Here is a 14,833-nt window from a genome sequence, read left to right on the forward strand (position 1 = left end):
CCTCTGTCTCCCAGTCCAAGATGAGAATCCCCACCCTAACCCCATAGTGTCCAGTTTCATCTCAGAAGCTAGACTCTGCACTGCTCATTACCTTTTGTTTCTCTCCCTCTAATTCTGTTAAATAGTTCCTCTCTTCTTTAAAACAAATTCATTTTGTTGTTTATTTTTTGAGACAGGGTTTCTCTGTTTGGCCCTGGCTATTCTGACAGGCTCTCTGTAGATCAGACTTGTCAGGAAGCCAGATATCTGCCTGCCTCGGCCTCTTAAGCACTGGGATTACTGGATTGTGCCAGCATGTTTAATTAAAAATTAATTAGTGGCAGTGCATGTTGGCACATGCCTTTAATTCCATCCGTTGGGAGGTAGAGGCATTGTGAGTTCCAGGACAGCCAGGGCTATAAATTAACACCTTGTCTCAAAGAAAACAAGCCAAAATGAAACAAAAATGTTGCAATATGGTCTTAGGAATGTAACTGAGTCTGTTCTTGAACTCTGAATCCTCCCACTTTCACTCAGGTGCTAATCAGCAGGCTTCTGTCTTGACTTTCACTGAGCACTCAGGGCTGCCAGGACTGTTACCTCTCCCAGTGTAACTCCTGACTCTCTCATCAGCATCATCACAAAACTCCTGCTAAGAATTAAGGAAACCTGAATTCTAAGGAACAGTCGGAGCTCCAGTATTTCCAAAGCTCACTCTAATAGAGATGGATCCTATGTTACAGTAAAATGGTCACAGCTGGAGGTCTTAATTCCAGGACTTGGGACAGAGGGGTTGGAGGATCCTGAATTCAAGGTTATTTTTATGTTACAGTGTTGCTCAAAGCGAGTTGGGCTGCTACAAGATAACCTGTCTCAAAACTATACCAAACACACCTAAAATGAAACAGAGGAGTTTGAGTGGGCACAGATGGGAAAGCTCGGCACTTTATGGCTAAGCCACCTGCTGCCAGCACCAAAGTCCATGCACAGCCCCAATTCTGAGCTGTGTCTGGGACCCCACTTAGGAGCACGCACCAAAGTAGCTCAGATCCAGGGCTTTTGGTCTAAGAGGAATTTAGGCAGTCACACTTTGGATGCCAGTTCTCCAGCTCAACTGCCTGTCAGCACAGGATCTGGTCTTAGTCATGGCTGGGCATCCCTAAATTCCTCCCAGCTGTGCTCTGAACTCACCCTGTGCCCCGTTCTGATGAATCTGCCATTCTCCATGGGAGTAGCCTCAAGAAGTCCCTCACATCTGAAGCACCACTCTGAGTGCACTAAATACTGCAGGGGAGGGGCGTGGCCAGCAGAGCACCCACCCCTTTCAGCTGTAGAACATTTAGCTCTAGAGTGAGCACTGCTGTGCATTGTGGACCTTAAGGAGTATTCCAGCCTTGGCCTGGGAAGAGCCGTTGACACCCACACTTTCTGGGGTGACATTGTCTCCTGAGGATAGAGTCAGGTCAGGAGCGGCAACTGATGTTCACGAGAGACAAACTTTCTTCACCTCCTGCCCATGCTGGCCCTAGGATCTGGGCTTTTTGGGTGACATGAGTGTTGAGCCCCCCAGGTAGATGGGTTTTCAGGGGTCAGGTGGTTATTGTCACCAAAGGTATCCACAAGGATAAGTCATACTGTACTAATTCCCATATTAGATCCCTTCTCATGGGTCACAGAGGTCGTGCTGGGTCCTAAATGTGGACCCAGGTTCCTGGCACTTTTGAAGAGACTGGTCAGGGCGCAGGCTTCAGGACATTTTGTTTGAATTATTTTGGGGGATTTTATTTTTACTGTTGGGGGCAAACCTAGGGCTGCCATGTGCTGGGAAAAGGCTTTGCCACAGCTGTAGATCATCCCTAATTATAAACTCCTAAATTCTCCCAATCTTGGAACTTTCTAGGTCCCTCACATGATGCAACCTTTGGGGGATTCCTCACATAGAATCATGGGGTGGATTGCATCCCAAAGAGAGACAGTGGGAAATGTTCCCCAGTGTCTGCCTGTGGCTGTGGTGATGAGAGTGGATGTAGTGACCAGTGGATGGCAGGGCCCATGTGAAACCCTTTTGGTTTCCACTTGAGTGGAATCTTCCCCATGCCTTTTTTTTTTTTCTTGAAACACAGGTTGGCCTGGAACTTACAGTCTTCCATCACCCTTACTCAGTTTCCCATGACTGGGATCACTGGCTTAAATTACTATGCCCATCTTTCTTTTTTTGTATTTATAAATCTTCTAAAACCCAGAAGGATCTAGAATTTAAAATTTTGCGGTCCAAGGCATTTCCAACAGGGGATTCTTGACCTAGGAGTGTCCAGACCAGTGTTTATTGTGTGGCTACTTCATTCCCATAACAGCTTATGTTTGACAAAGAGTTCCAAGGTGTGATGTCACTGGGCATCAGGCAGTGTCCCAAATAGCAGCACTGACTCAGGTTGTAATTTAGGCTGGAGAAACTTACTAGGACCCTGGTAATCCTAGCACCCTGGGGCCTCACATGTCCTTAGTCTGATCTAGTGATGAATCAACTGCTCTTGAGGGTGGATTGGAATTCTAGTCACTGTGAGGCAGGAGCATTAGTATCCTACAGCCACTCTGGGCTCCATAGGAAGACCCTGTTTCAATATAAAAGGGGTCACCTGCGAGTTCTTACTGTCTTCCCTGAGGCCTTCCTGCTGGAGTTAGAATAGCTGTCTCACCAAGTTGAAGTAGAGGGCAGAATGTTGGTGCCTTCTATAATGAGGACTAGTAACAGATAGTCTATGGAAATTCTAGAAAGTTCTACAGGTATTTATGTCCTGTGCATGGGAATTGCTGGCTTCCCTGTGTCCTTTGCCTTTAATTTGCAGTCCATGGGGCACCTGGGAATGTCCCAAAACCAGGCTGCACACAGGGCTTGTCCCATGATTCTCACTTGCACCCAGTGCCTGCCTGATTGTCATAAGTCTGACAGAGCCACTGTATGCTCTCCTGACACCTGCAGAGAGCAGTATATGGGACCCTACCATCCCCACACTGCCCATCAGTGTCTACAATGTCCCTATATAGCACTGAGATGATCTAAGCTGCTTCCGGCCTATGTGCTGCCTCAGAATCTGACCATTCCTAATTTCCTCCTCTCACACCCACACTAGAAGCCCTGTACCCACACTAGCCCCAGCTGGCCTGTTGCCTACTGACATCTCATGGACTCTGCCCCAATCCCCTGCCCTTCCCTGCCTTGCCCTGCTGTGCCCTGCCCCAAACCCCTGCCCTGCCCCAATGACCTGCCCTGCCCTGCCCCAATGCCCTGCCCTGCCCTGCCACAATCCCCTGCCCTACCCTGCCCTGCCCTGCCCCAATCCCCTGCCCTGCCCTGCCCTGCCCTGCCCTGCCCTCACTCAGCTGACAATGTGGACATCTCAAGACAGTCACTGGACAATGGCTGACACACTTGTCTGAAGACTGGAAATGTTTCTCTATCTTGGAGAGGAAAGAAGGACCCTCCAACTACACTGAACTCTAAGGAAGTTTATTAAGGTGAGGGATGACAGGGACTGTTTTGTCTCACGTCACACATGTCAGTAGAAAATATCCTAGGTATTGGATGGCGCTGTTAGCATTAACAGAACAAAGCACATAGTGTTGGGAAGATTAATAAATTATGAGTAGGATTAGAAAACCCCAAGCCTCTTCCAGGTCCTAAGAGAGCAAAAAATACCACCAAACATAGCATTAATGTGATAGGTTGGTTAAATCTAGTTACTAGATTCTAGTGTGATAACTATGACCCTTTTTGTGTCATGCTCAGCTTATAATGACTAGAGGACCTAAGCTTGAGAGTCACCAATGCCTCTCCCTTGCTTCTCTAGCTGCTGAGCATTGAAAAGCACTAATGAGACAGCATCTGTTTGCAGACATACTGGATAAGTCTTCTGCACTTTATCTCTCTGAGTCACCTCCACTCTCAGTAAGTCAGTTTAATTCCATAAATTGTAAATGAGTCACGTGGAAAATATACTTTCTCAATAGGATCACAGATTTCCACGTAAAAGGTGAAACATGAACTATCCCACCTAAGTTCTGGGCTTGCACAGACCTGCTCTGCAAAAGAAACATGTGGTCACAGCTGCAGTCTGCATTCACTATGGATGCTCTTGAGGACCTCCCTAAACTGCATAGATTAAGATAATTATCTTGCTTTCTATCAAAAGAATTCATTATGCCAAGTTGGCCTGTAGAAGGAGGCTAGTCTCTTCTGTATTTTATCAGATGTGCATAATCTATATGATCATCGATAGTAAGTGAAAGATCTGTTTGGAATTGAAACTGAGTGATGCTGGAGGATGATGCTGAATGCACAATGAGCAGTGGAGGCACCAGAGCCCGGTGTGGATGCCTAGCAGGCTACCACATTGAGCAGGCACCCCTCAACCACCTGTACATACAAATCTCCTGAGATCTCTCTCCTTAATGGGAGAAGATGGCGTCCATCTAGTATAGCACATTCCCTGGAAGGACAAAAGCTACCTACAGGAGCTGTGGTGATGGCTCACAGGTTAGAGCATCTGCTGCTCTCTCAGAAGAACCACATGGTCCCTAACAATCATCTACAATGGGGAATGCTATTCCCTCTTTTGGATCATGAGGGAAATGCACTCAGGAGTGGCCCAGACATACATTTGAAAAAAAAAAGATCCATTGAGTTACATGATAAAAATAAATATAATCAGCAACAATAAAAAACACAGCATATGAATGATCAAGTGAAACAGCACCTATAAAAACCTATTTCCCAAAATGACGTTGATGGTCATTATCTTTGTGGTTTAATACTAATGCTGTATTGGAAGAAAAACTGAGGCACATGGTTCTCGATTAGGATTATTCTATATTCCTTTGTGAAAGTTGTCATTTTTTCTGCAGCTCTACAGGCATGAGTGTGTGTTACTCAATATCTGGGCAAACAGTCAATAAGGAATGGGTGTTGTAGACTGATATAGATTAGGATGAGCAGAACACATGACAGCATGGATACAGTATGTCAGTGATTACATCATAAAGTGTGTGTCCATAAAAAAGTCACATTATCCACACAAAAGACACTATGACCCCGTGTACAGCTTGGTGGCTTTAAATTCCCTATTTACTCATGCTGCCTGGACCATGAAAAGATCCATATCCAGCTGTCAGTTCTAAGTCTACAGGAGGGGAAAGGACCCTTGAATAAGATGGTCTTAAGAGTCAAGAGTTACAAATCAATTTTTATTCATAAGGAATACAATTTACAAAAAACAGGCATAAAATGAACAACTAAAATGGTATAAAAAATGAAAAACAGTAACAAGAATATATAACTATGATATAACAAAAAGAAAACTTCAATGAAAATCATAACCAAAAATATTTCTTAACAGCATTTTCTTAATGAACATTTAGAAACACAGTTGTAGTGCTGTTTCTCCTCTAGGGAGATGTCAAGGCAGTCCCCTCATTTGTCTCTCAAATGGTGTTGTCGGTATGAGAGAGGGGAAAGACCTCAATGAGACAGGCTGGCATACGGATACATAAATTTAGGGTCTCTATACAATGAGGAAATTAACTGAGAAGAAGAATATTCTCCGCAAAAAAGTCTTTGACTGTTGAGGATTGTCGTCAGCAGGGAACTCCTGACAGAGAAACTCACTCTTCAGGGGGCTGTCTTCTTGGGATCTGTCCTATTCCATGTCTCCTGCAGTTCCTGAGACCTGGGAGGAGAAGGCAGCTATTAAGACACTGATTTGGTGGGGACACGCATACCAGGTGTCAAGTTGCTGCCTTCTGTCCCTTCAGCTGCATTGGACAGACAGCACTGATCTTTTCACTGAAATCATTGCTGATATCTCTGCAGCCTGGGGAAAGTCACCAACAACCCTCACAGTACTGTGGGAGAACAAGCTGCTCCTCAAACTTCTACCAGTGATAACCAAGAACGGGGAAAGGAGAAGAGACCTAACTGGGTTGCAGGAAGAAAGTAGAAGGCCACATGATACTGAGATCAAAGCCAATGACCAGGACTCATTTGCCATTTGCACTTGGTTCTTATCCCTACAAGGTGCTTCCAACCATCACATGACCCCTGTATGACCTTTGTCACACGACCAAGAACTCGTTCAAAACTCTTCATAGCATCCAATCTGTAATAGGGAGATGCAGTCATGTGATATGTTATTCCTCTGTCACCATTTCTGGACTGCAGTTACAAAAAGGGCAGAGAAGTGTACTTGCCCATAATTCAGTTTCTGAAAAGTGGTTAACATCTCAGAATACTTGTGCATAGACAGAGCAATGAATAACTCTATCACATGAGGTGGGTGACTGATTGGGTGTGGGGATATTAGAAAGATGATAGGGGAAGCAAAGATGTATCCAATAGGCAAATGGTATCAGACATTGTTAATCTGACTCAGCTGCTTGTTCCTACCACATTTTGCTGGGTCTGGAGGTTGCTGGTCTTCTCCTGTTCGTCTTCAGCATTCGGGTTCAACTCAAACAAATATCGCTGTACCTCCTTGCTCTCCTGCTTCAATGTGACCAACTTCTTCTTCATACATGCCTGGTCCATCAGGAGCCGGCTGTGCAGGTTGCTGGAAACACACTCTGCATAGTAAGATCCTGAAGCCTCTTCCTCCCATTCCAACTGCCAAATCCCACAAAGTCCACCAGGACCCAGATACCCATAAAGACTTCATAGAGTACATCTCCATACATGTAAGGCTGCTGCACAAACAGCAAATGGCCAATCCAGGGAAGAATAAATTGTTTCTGTGACCCAAGCACCAATAAGAGTCCATGTCTGTCCAAAAGAACAAGGGATCTACAACTACCCATGAGAGCCCAATGCATCGGGGCAATATCAATTAGTAGGCGGCAAATAACCACAAGAGGACAGTAGAACCAAGGGAGGTCATGCTAACCATGTGGTCCACACATTGAGCTTTGTTAAACCTGGTATGACCCCAGAGCCCCAGGTTGGCCTAATAACACTATGATGCCTGAATCAGTGTAGTTCTCTCCAGAGCCTTCTAAAGATGCATAGACACTGTGGTGATAACTGACAGTCTCTTATGGAACTGAATCTGAGTCCAAAAGACCCACGACACAGTGATATTTAAACAGCAGAAGACATGGACCCAGAGCTGCAGGCTCTCCAGTCCAGAACAAAGAGAGGCAGCAATGGATATTCCACAAGTGATGGGCCCTTCTGACAAGTACTTACCGATAGAAGTTAATCTCCTTCTTGAGCTCCTGAAATTTCTCACGATGTTCAATGTTCTTTGTGTCTAAGTTGTGCAGTAATGACATGACCTCTTTCTCCTTTATCTTCAAGTTTTCATAAAATGGATTTGGCCTGAAGTAGGGGCTGGCCCCAGGAAGATAGAACCCAATGAACATCGAGGTTTAGGATTATAGGAACTCAGGCTGTGTCCTGTACTACCCCAACCCTGGAAGGACACTTTCTGAATTCTACATATTTGGATCTTCTTCAGCTTCAGAAACTTGGAATTGTGTGCCCAGGACAACAAAAACTAAGCACCCAGATAAAGGGTTCCCTGGCTCACATTTTTCAATCAGGAGGGCTGGATCTGCATTCAAACCTGTTATGCTGTCAAGAGCCTAGGCCACAGAGCTTACCCAACCACACACACACACACAAACACACACAGACACACACACACACACACACACACACACATCCAGAAACCTCTGATTTCATTTTTCCTGTTTTGACAAATGGAATGCTACAAGCCGAATAACTAATATTCTAGAGGCAGACAGTACACATAATTCTGGAGATGAGACCAGATATTGCCACAAACTTATAATCTGCCCAAGGCATACAAATGTATAGACAAATGTGACTACACAGGCAAAGAACTGTGCTGTTCTGCACACACAGACACACAAACTGGGGCACACCCACAAGAAAAGAAAAGTAAGGTCTCCAGCTCCGAAAAAAAGAACCAAAAAAAAAAAAAAAGAAGAAAAGAAAAGTAAACAGACTCAGAGAATGAGAAAGAGAGACAAATATGGAAAGAGCACAATGAGAATCAGTAGAAATGCATGCACCATTACTGTCTCAGAGTGTAAGGCACAGAGACAAGAAGGAGCAGGCCAGAGCCTCAGGCCTTCTACTTAAGCATTGATATGAACACTGTGGGACCTGTCACCTAAGGCTGCTGCCAGGAGATGATAGTGTTCAGTCACCTTCCTAGCAAGTACAAACACTCTCCACAAACTCACAGCACCTAGAACCTTGCAAAACTACCACCTGTCAAGGGCTTTCCAATTGTACACTGGGAACTCATGCTCCAGTGACTTTATCCCTGAGTTCTTCACTCAGATTGCAAGTTCAGATTTTCAACAGGCAGAATCAGAGAGTCCATTTTCAATCTCACTCCTCAGTAAGGGTCAGGTTCTGAATCTCCTATCTATGGGAGATGAGGTTTAGAACAAGTTCGTTTGTTTGGAGCAATGCATACCTCTTGCTCATGGATCCACCTGTCACATAAAGGAGGCGATCTGTCAGCTCATTTCTCTCCTTGGTAGTTAGCTCCAGTTCTCTATTCAGCCTCTCCTCTTCCTCGTTGGCCTGCACCTTGTTTAGGACATTTTCAGGGGATGACGTCTGTCTGCAGGCCGCTGTAGGTAGAAGAACACAAGTGAACCTGCATGGGGCGAATGCATAGAGCATACACAGACCACAGTGAGGTCCAAACAGGAGAACATGGTTGGAAGCCAGTGTCACTGCAAGGAGTTTGGTCTATGTGTAAGAGGCATCCTAAGTGGATCACAGTTCCCCCACTACTATATAGAGACCAAGAGATGTAAGCAGCCAGGTGTTCCCTATGCCCGCCCACACAGGCTTACAAGTACCAGAGAGATGCCTTCTCCACGATTATTATCAGGTACGCAGGCTACAACCTGGTTTCAGGACCCTCACCCATCTGGTTTCAGAAGTCAGATCATCAATTCAGCATCCACAATGAATTGATTGATCAGGGATACTCAGACATCCTACACTGTTACTCTAGTCCAATAACTTTGCATTAAAAAGTCATGTAGGGGGAGGACATGGTCAACAGATTTATTAATTCCCCCTACTGAAATGACAAATGCCCCAGAAGTACCAATAGGTTACAGGCTCTTTCTCTACCTGCTCCATATAGTTTGGCTACTGTAGAAAAATATCTGCCACACAGAACCTCTAATATATGAAGGTAAGATTGGCCCCGTCAGCCAGAGGTAGTCAAAGGAGTTCTAAGAATATAAGGTCATGCCAGGAGCACAGTTCTCTCCCTCTTACTACTGTCAGATAGTCATTGAATTTAAAGAAGCAATGAAAGTGAAGTACATTGATGCCCTGTTTAATTCAGAAAAGTTATACCCTCCATGACTACTTATGGTGTTATTATATCAATTTAACATACCGAATGCACTGTAAAAGTAAAGACTAGAAGTTCACCCAATAATAGCATAGGCATTGCCATATCCTCCATGTGGTTATGGAGAAACTAATAATGTGAAAACCTTGACTTTCAGGAATTGTGATAATCATGGAATTCAATATCTGTGGAGATGTTCCAGTGGTTGTGGCCCGTTGCTATAAAGGCCAGCTGAAGGCCCCCACACTCACCCCTGAGAGGAAGCTCAACATACACTGCCCAGAACTTACTCCACATTCCCCATGTCCTGTGTCCATCATTACCTTTAGGTTTCATTTGCTTCACTCTAGACTCTTCTCTATCAACATCAACTCTCCCAAAGCGCCTACAAAGACGGGCAAACATGTCTGTGGATATATCCTTTGGACACTAAGAGAAAAAGTAGGGAATTGGTTGTCACAACGATACTGGTGACATCACAGGGATTCCAAGGTCTCTCTAGGAGACAATAGAATGTCCACGAAGGGACGGCTGATGTCATGGATAACAGACTTTGCCTCCCTGCTAATGTTCTGCCTGTACTGAGCAAAAGCTGATGTGCCCTTTTCAGGGGACTTCCCTGTGGCATAGCCACTGAGCACCACATGCTTCCAAAGCCAAATTTGGCTCTAGGCTTGATTGGAAAAACCTAAGTCATTGCTATGTATCTAAATGAGTGCTTCTCCCCAATCCCTGCACAGAAATGTTTCATCCTACCTCAAATTCTCCTCAGTCAGCAATATTACCCATTAAAGATTACTGAGAAATCACACCAGTTCCTATAAGTAGCCAAAGAGGTCTCCTGTCTCATCATGTGCAGGTGCATGAAATCACACCCAGAAATAGCCTGTAGGGTAGGTTGCAATGTGGGTGTGTGTTATAGGTACAACCTGAAGCTTTGTGCTTAACATTTGACAGTTGCCACCAGATTCCTTAGGAGAAAGAATTGCATTCATTATGGTCCTGGCAACAATGTGGTGATCTGTTAGGAGAGGAAACTGAAATATTGGATCCACAAGTGAATGCACCCTCAGGCTGAGTGTGGGGCTCTCCTCTTTGCACTTAAGTTACCAAAGTAGGATTGCTTACAGGCCTCTCTAAGCTATAACGTGTGATTTCATCTGAAAAATAAAATAGTCAGCAAATGTGGGGGGGGGGTATGCAGCCAAAGGAGTAGGACAAGCCTAGAGACATAACTCAGTGGACAGAGTAAGAAACAAGCATCTTCACTCCTGTTTCATGGATCACCCCACAAAACACAAAAGCATCTATCATACTAAAAAAAAAAAAAAAAGTTATTTTATTGAATGCATTGAATGCATACACTAATACTACAGTATTAGTGGCAAAGCTCAGATTTTGGGGGCAGATACATGACTTGAACTATCTTCCTGACAACATATAAAGCAATAAATAAATAAATAAATAAATAAATAAATAAATAAATAAATAAGAAAAAAACACAAAAATAAAAAACACAAAAAGCACAAGCCTCCCATGTGAAGTTACAGAAGAGTGATCCAGTGGTCACTTCTGACCAGGCCATTTTAGCTATGACGGTGCATAGTGACCCTTAATTTGATGGGTCCTATATAAAGCTTTGTGCAAATTGTCATTTTAACAAACCTCATCCAGAACATACATAACGACACAGGATATGATTGCCATGTCCTTGCTGTGTATCAAGTTATTTTTCTGTGTCCTTGATTGTCAGGCATATTACAGCAACAATCTGAGATGGCTGGTAGACTTGGAAGAAAGTGGATATGAAAGATCCCCGTTTGATATCAGTACAGCCATTTCTTACGAATGAGAATCTTTTAAGCTGGCCCTCACTTAGCCCCTAGACGTTAGACAATAGACCAGAAAGTACAGAAAGCACATTCCCACCCACTCTCTAGGAAGCCGCCCGACCATAAGAACAGAGGGTATAGAACATATTTACTGCAGGGCAATTACAAGACAGGAAACATCTCTGGGAAGCTGACTGACCACTATAGAAGTGAGATATCCTTGGTACTGAATGCAGCTGTGCTATAGGCTGACATCACTATAGCCTTGTCCTGGGAACTCCAGAAGAGAAACACCTACCAAGACAGATATCCTTGGTCCTTGTCCTGGGAACCCCAGGATAAGAAAACATATATCAAGTCAGAAATCCTTCCTATTGAAATAGCTACATTGATGTGGTTACGGCCTTATCCCAGGACGAGAAACATCTGCCTAGTTATTCTTGGCACCGAAATAGCTGAGCTAATGAAACTGTGTGATCATAAATGACGGTTTAAGCTGTACATTTCTGTTGTTTGAGGCTCCTTACATCCCTCCTCGTGAGGACTGTGTCGAGCCCCAGTGCATTGGTATCCCAAAGTAAACCTCTTGTTCTTACATCAAGACTGAGTCCTGTGTGTTCATGGGGTGGTGATTGTCCTCAGGACTGGAGCGAGAGTCTCCTCTGTCTGAGGGTCTTTCAGATAAAGCTATAGTTGTGGGTTACACACCTCAATTCTCATTGGCTAATGCTGTCCTCACAGTCCTTGGAGGCCCCTTTGTAAGACTACCTTTTGGAAAGTAGAAGCAGCTTTATTTGAGCTCAAAGTGAACCTGATGAGCAACTTATTGAGAACCTGTCTAAAACCAGCACAGAAACCCACCCTTCATTCAAAGCATCATCTACCAATTCTTGAATTTTTACCATTCTCTACCAACCAGTCTTTCATTCAGGAAAGGTAGAAAAAAACTGGAAATGATCTTTTTATTCTAAGGATCTTGATCTGTCTTTCCTTTGGTCCACGTTAAGAACAAATGAAATGGGTATCACCATCTGAACAACTTAGTATCACCTACTCAGCATTTCTAGCCTAATACTGTGCCTATGGTAATCTCAAGCTTCCCTGAGTGTTGCTGCCCCAGCAAGAAGAATGAAGAACTGAGGTCAAACCCCACTGAACCTTTCAAGGTTTTAGAAGAAAGCCATCAGAGATACTGCACTTCTTTGTCCTTAGATTAAATCAAGATGATACAACGTTAATCTATTGGGATATTCAACCATACATCTTCCTCACAACCCCACCTATCTGAGTTCATTGCTTGGCAGAATTCATGCCCCACCATCCTAGATATTTCTTGATTCATTGCTGCCAAGGGCCAGGTTTCCTGAATTTTGTTTTTTATGGAATTGGGTGTAGTCAATCATAGTTGCCCTCTGTAAGAAATGACAAATATCTATAATAACTGACCACACTGTACTTGTGTATACAAGTACTGTAGTGGAAAATTCAGCATAACTGAGGAGTGGGAAATCACCACTGTGTCCTGGCCTTTCTCTGCCCATATCACAGCTCACAGGCGGCTGGGGCAAACCTTGAGTTCCTCTGTAGAAACAGAGTGAGGATGAATGGACACTGAGCAGGCAGAGCAACACAGCTGAGGCAACTCAATTCCAGCAACAAATGCATTATGTGTTTCCCATCTTAACAGCTCCTTTTGAGGACTTGTCCCCACACCTAGCTTAAACACAGCAATTTTCATACATGCCAGCCTGCTATTTCATATTGTTTCTGTAATACGCCTCCACATCTTAGATTTCAAAAAAGAAAGAAAATAAACCTGACACTGAGAAGGGTGATGCCTGTCAACATCTAGTGCGTTGGCGGCCCAGGTACGGTCACAAATAACCAGGACACAGGGGATGCAGAGCAAAGGCAGATGCAACTGCATGCAGCTGCAAGCTTATTAACCCTTATATAGGCATGAATATGGATTACCTCACTTTCCTTTTTGGCAAGATATAATAAGATCGTTATTCCCATGATACCAGGAACGACTGAGGCAAGACTAGGCAAAGAAGTGAGACTAAGCAAAGGCTTCTCCTTAAAATATCTGTATAGCAAATCACCCCTCTTCCTAGTATCACAATATGCTTGTCATAACCCAGAGAGCATGAGAGCCGCATCCACAAAAAACGGACACAGTACAGCATAGTGTAAGGTAAAGTGAGAAAAACATTTTCTTCTCAAGGGCAGCATTGCAGCCCCTGCTTGCATCTCTCAGCCGTCTTTCCTTGATCCTGTCTGGGAAGTGTCTCTCAGTGACTCCTCAATTTCTCTCTTTGTCCTTTTGTTTTAAAAGTAACACTTTCTATAACATAGCTAAATGTCCTTGAAGGGTTTTAATCATGCAAAAAGAAAGCAATATAATATATAATGTATGCAACCTTTAATGAGTGTATCTATTTTCTTAGGGGTATTATTCAGATACCTTCCCAGATCTGGATTTAACTTTGGTAATTGTTATCTGTCTACAAAATCAACAATATCGAATAAATATTCCAGTTTTTTGGCATAAAGTCCTCGGGAGTAAGAACTAATGATTTTGGAATTTGCTCGGTGTCTATTGTTATGTCCCTCATTTCATTTCTGATTTTTAATTCATGTATTGTCTCTCTTGTGCATTGTTAGTTTGAGGAAGGGGTTGTCTCTATTGTGGATCTTCTCAAAAAAAAAAAAAAGAGGAAGAAAAGACAGCTCTTGCTTTCCTTGACTTTGTATTTTTCTCTTTGTTTCTAAAGGCTTGATTTCAACCCTGAATTTATTTCCTTTCATCAGATCCTACCAGACTCTCTATGGGATGAGGCTTTGCCTCCTCTTGGTAACAGCAGCATGGAATAAATGAAGCTTCTGCTGATCTCTGTTGTGGTGTTGCACATCACAATCTCACCGAAAACCATGCATACCCTGGTTTTAGGCTCTATTAAAGCGGCCCACTAATTCAGTGTTCCCTGCAAGGTGCCATGGAACAGTAGTAACATAATTCTGCATACACATAGACAGGTTTCTCCACAGTCTTATGGGTCATTTGATAATAATTTATATTGAGTTCATGGATGAACACACACACACACACACACACACACACACACACACACACTTTACTGACATGGTGCATATTCTTTGCACACCAAAAATAAAGTGAGCGTTGCTGAAAATGCACCAATAATGGAATCGAAGGAGGGAGCTGTGGGGAAGCTGGGGCTTAGAGTTACTTAAAAGACCCGATGCACATTCTCCTTCTATTGGAGGAGAAACTTGATAGACAATGTGGTTCTTTATTTTCTTTCTCTAGAGCACACAGGACTAGGGTGGCAGCTAGGGCTTTAGCATGTTTGGCAAGTACTGTAGCACTGAATTAAATCCTAGGGCTGGAACCCTATTAATCATCTACAACAATTACAGGGCAGGCTGGATGACGACACTCAGCTGACAATGTGGACATCTCAAGACAGTCACTGGACAATGGCTGACACACTTGTCTGAAGACTGGAAATGTTTCTCGATCTTGGAGAGGAAAGAAGGACCCTCCAACTACACTGATCTCTAAGGAAGTTTATTCAGGTGAGGGATGACAGGGACTGT

This window comes from Rattus norvegicus, chromosome 19, assembly GCF_036323735.1.
Source record: "Rattus norvegicus strain BN/NHsdMcwi chromosome 19, GRCr8, whole genome shotgun sequence".
In the NCBI taxonomy this organism is placed as follows: Eukaryota; Metazoa; Chordata; class Mammalia; order Rodentia; family Muridae; genus Rattus; species Rattus norvegicus.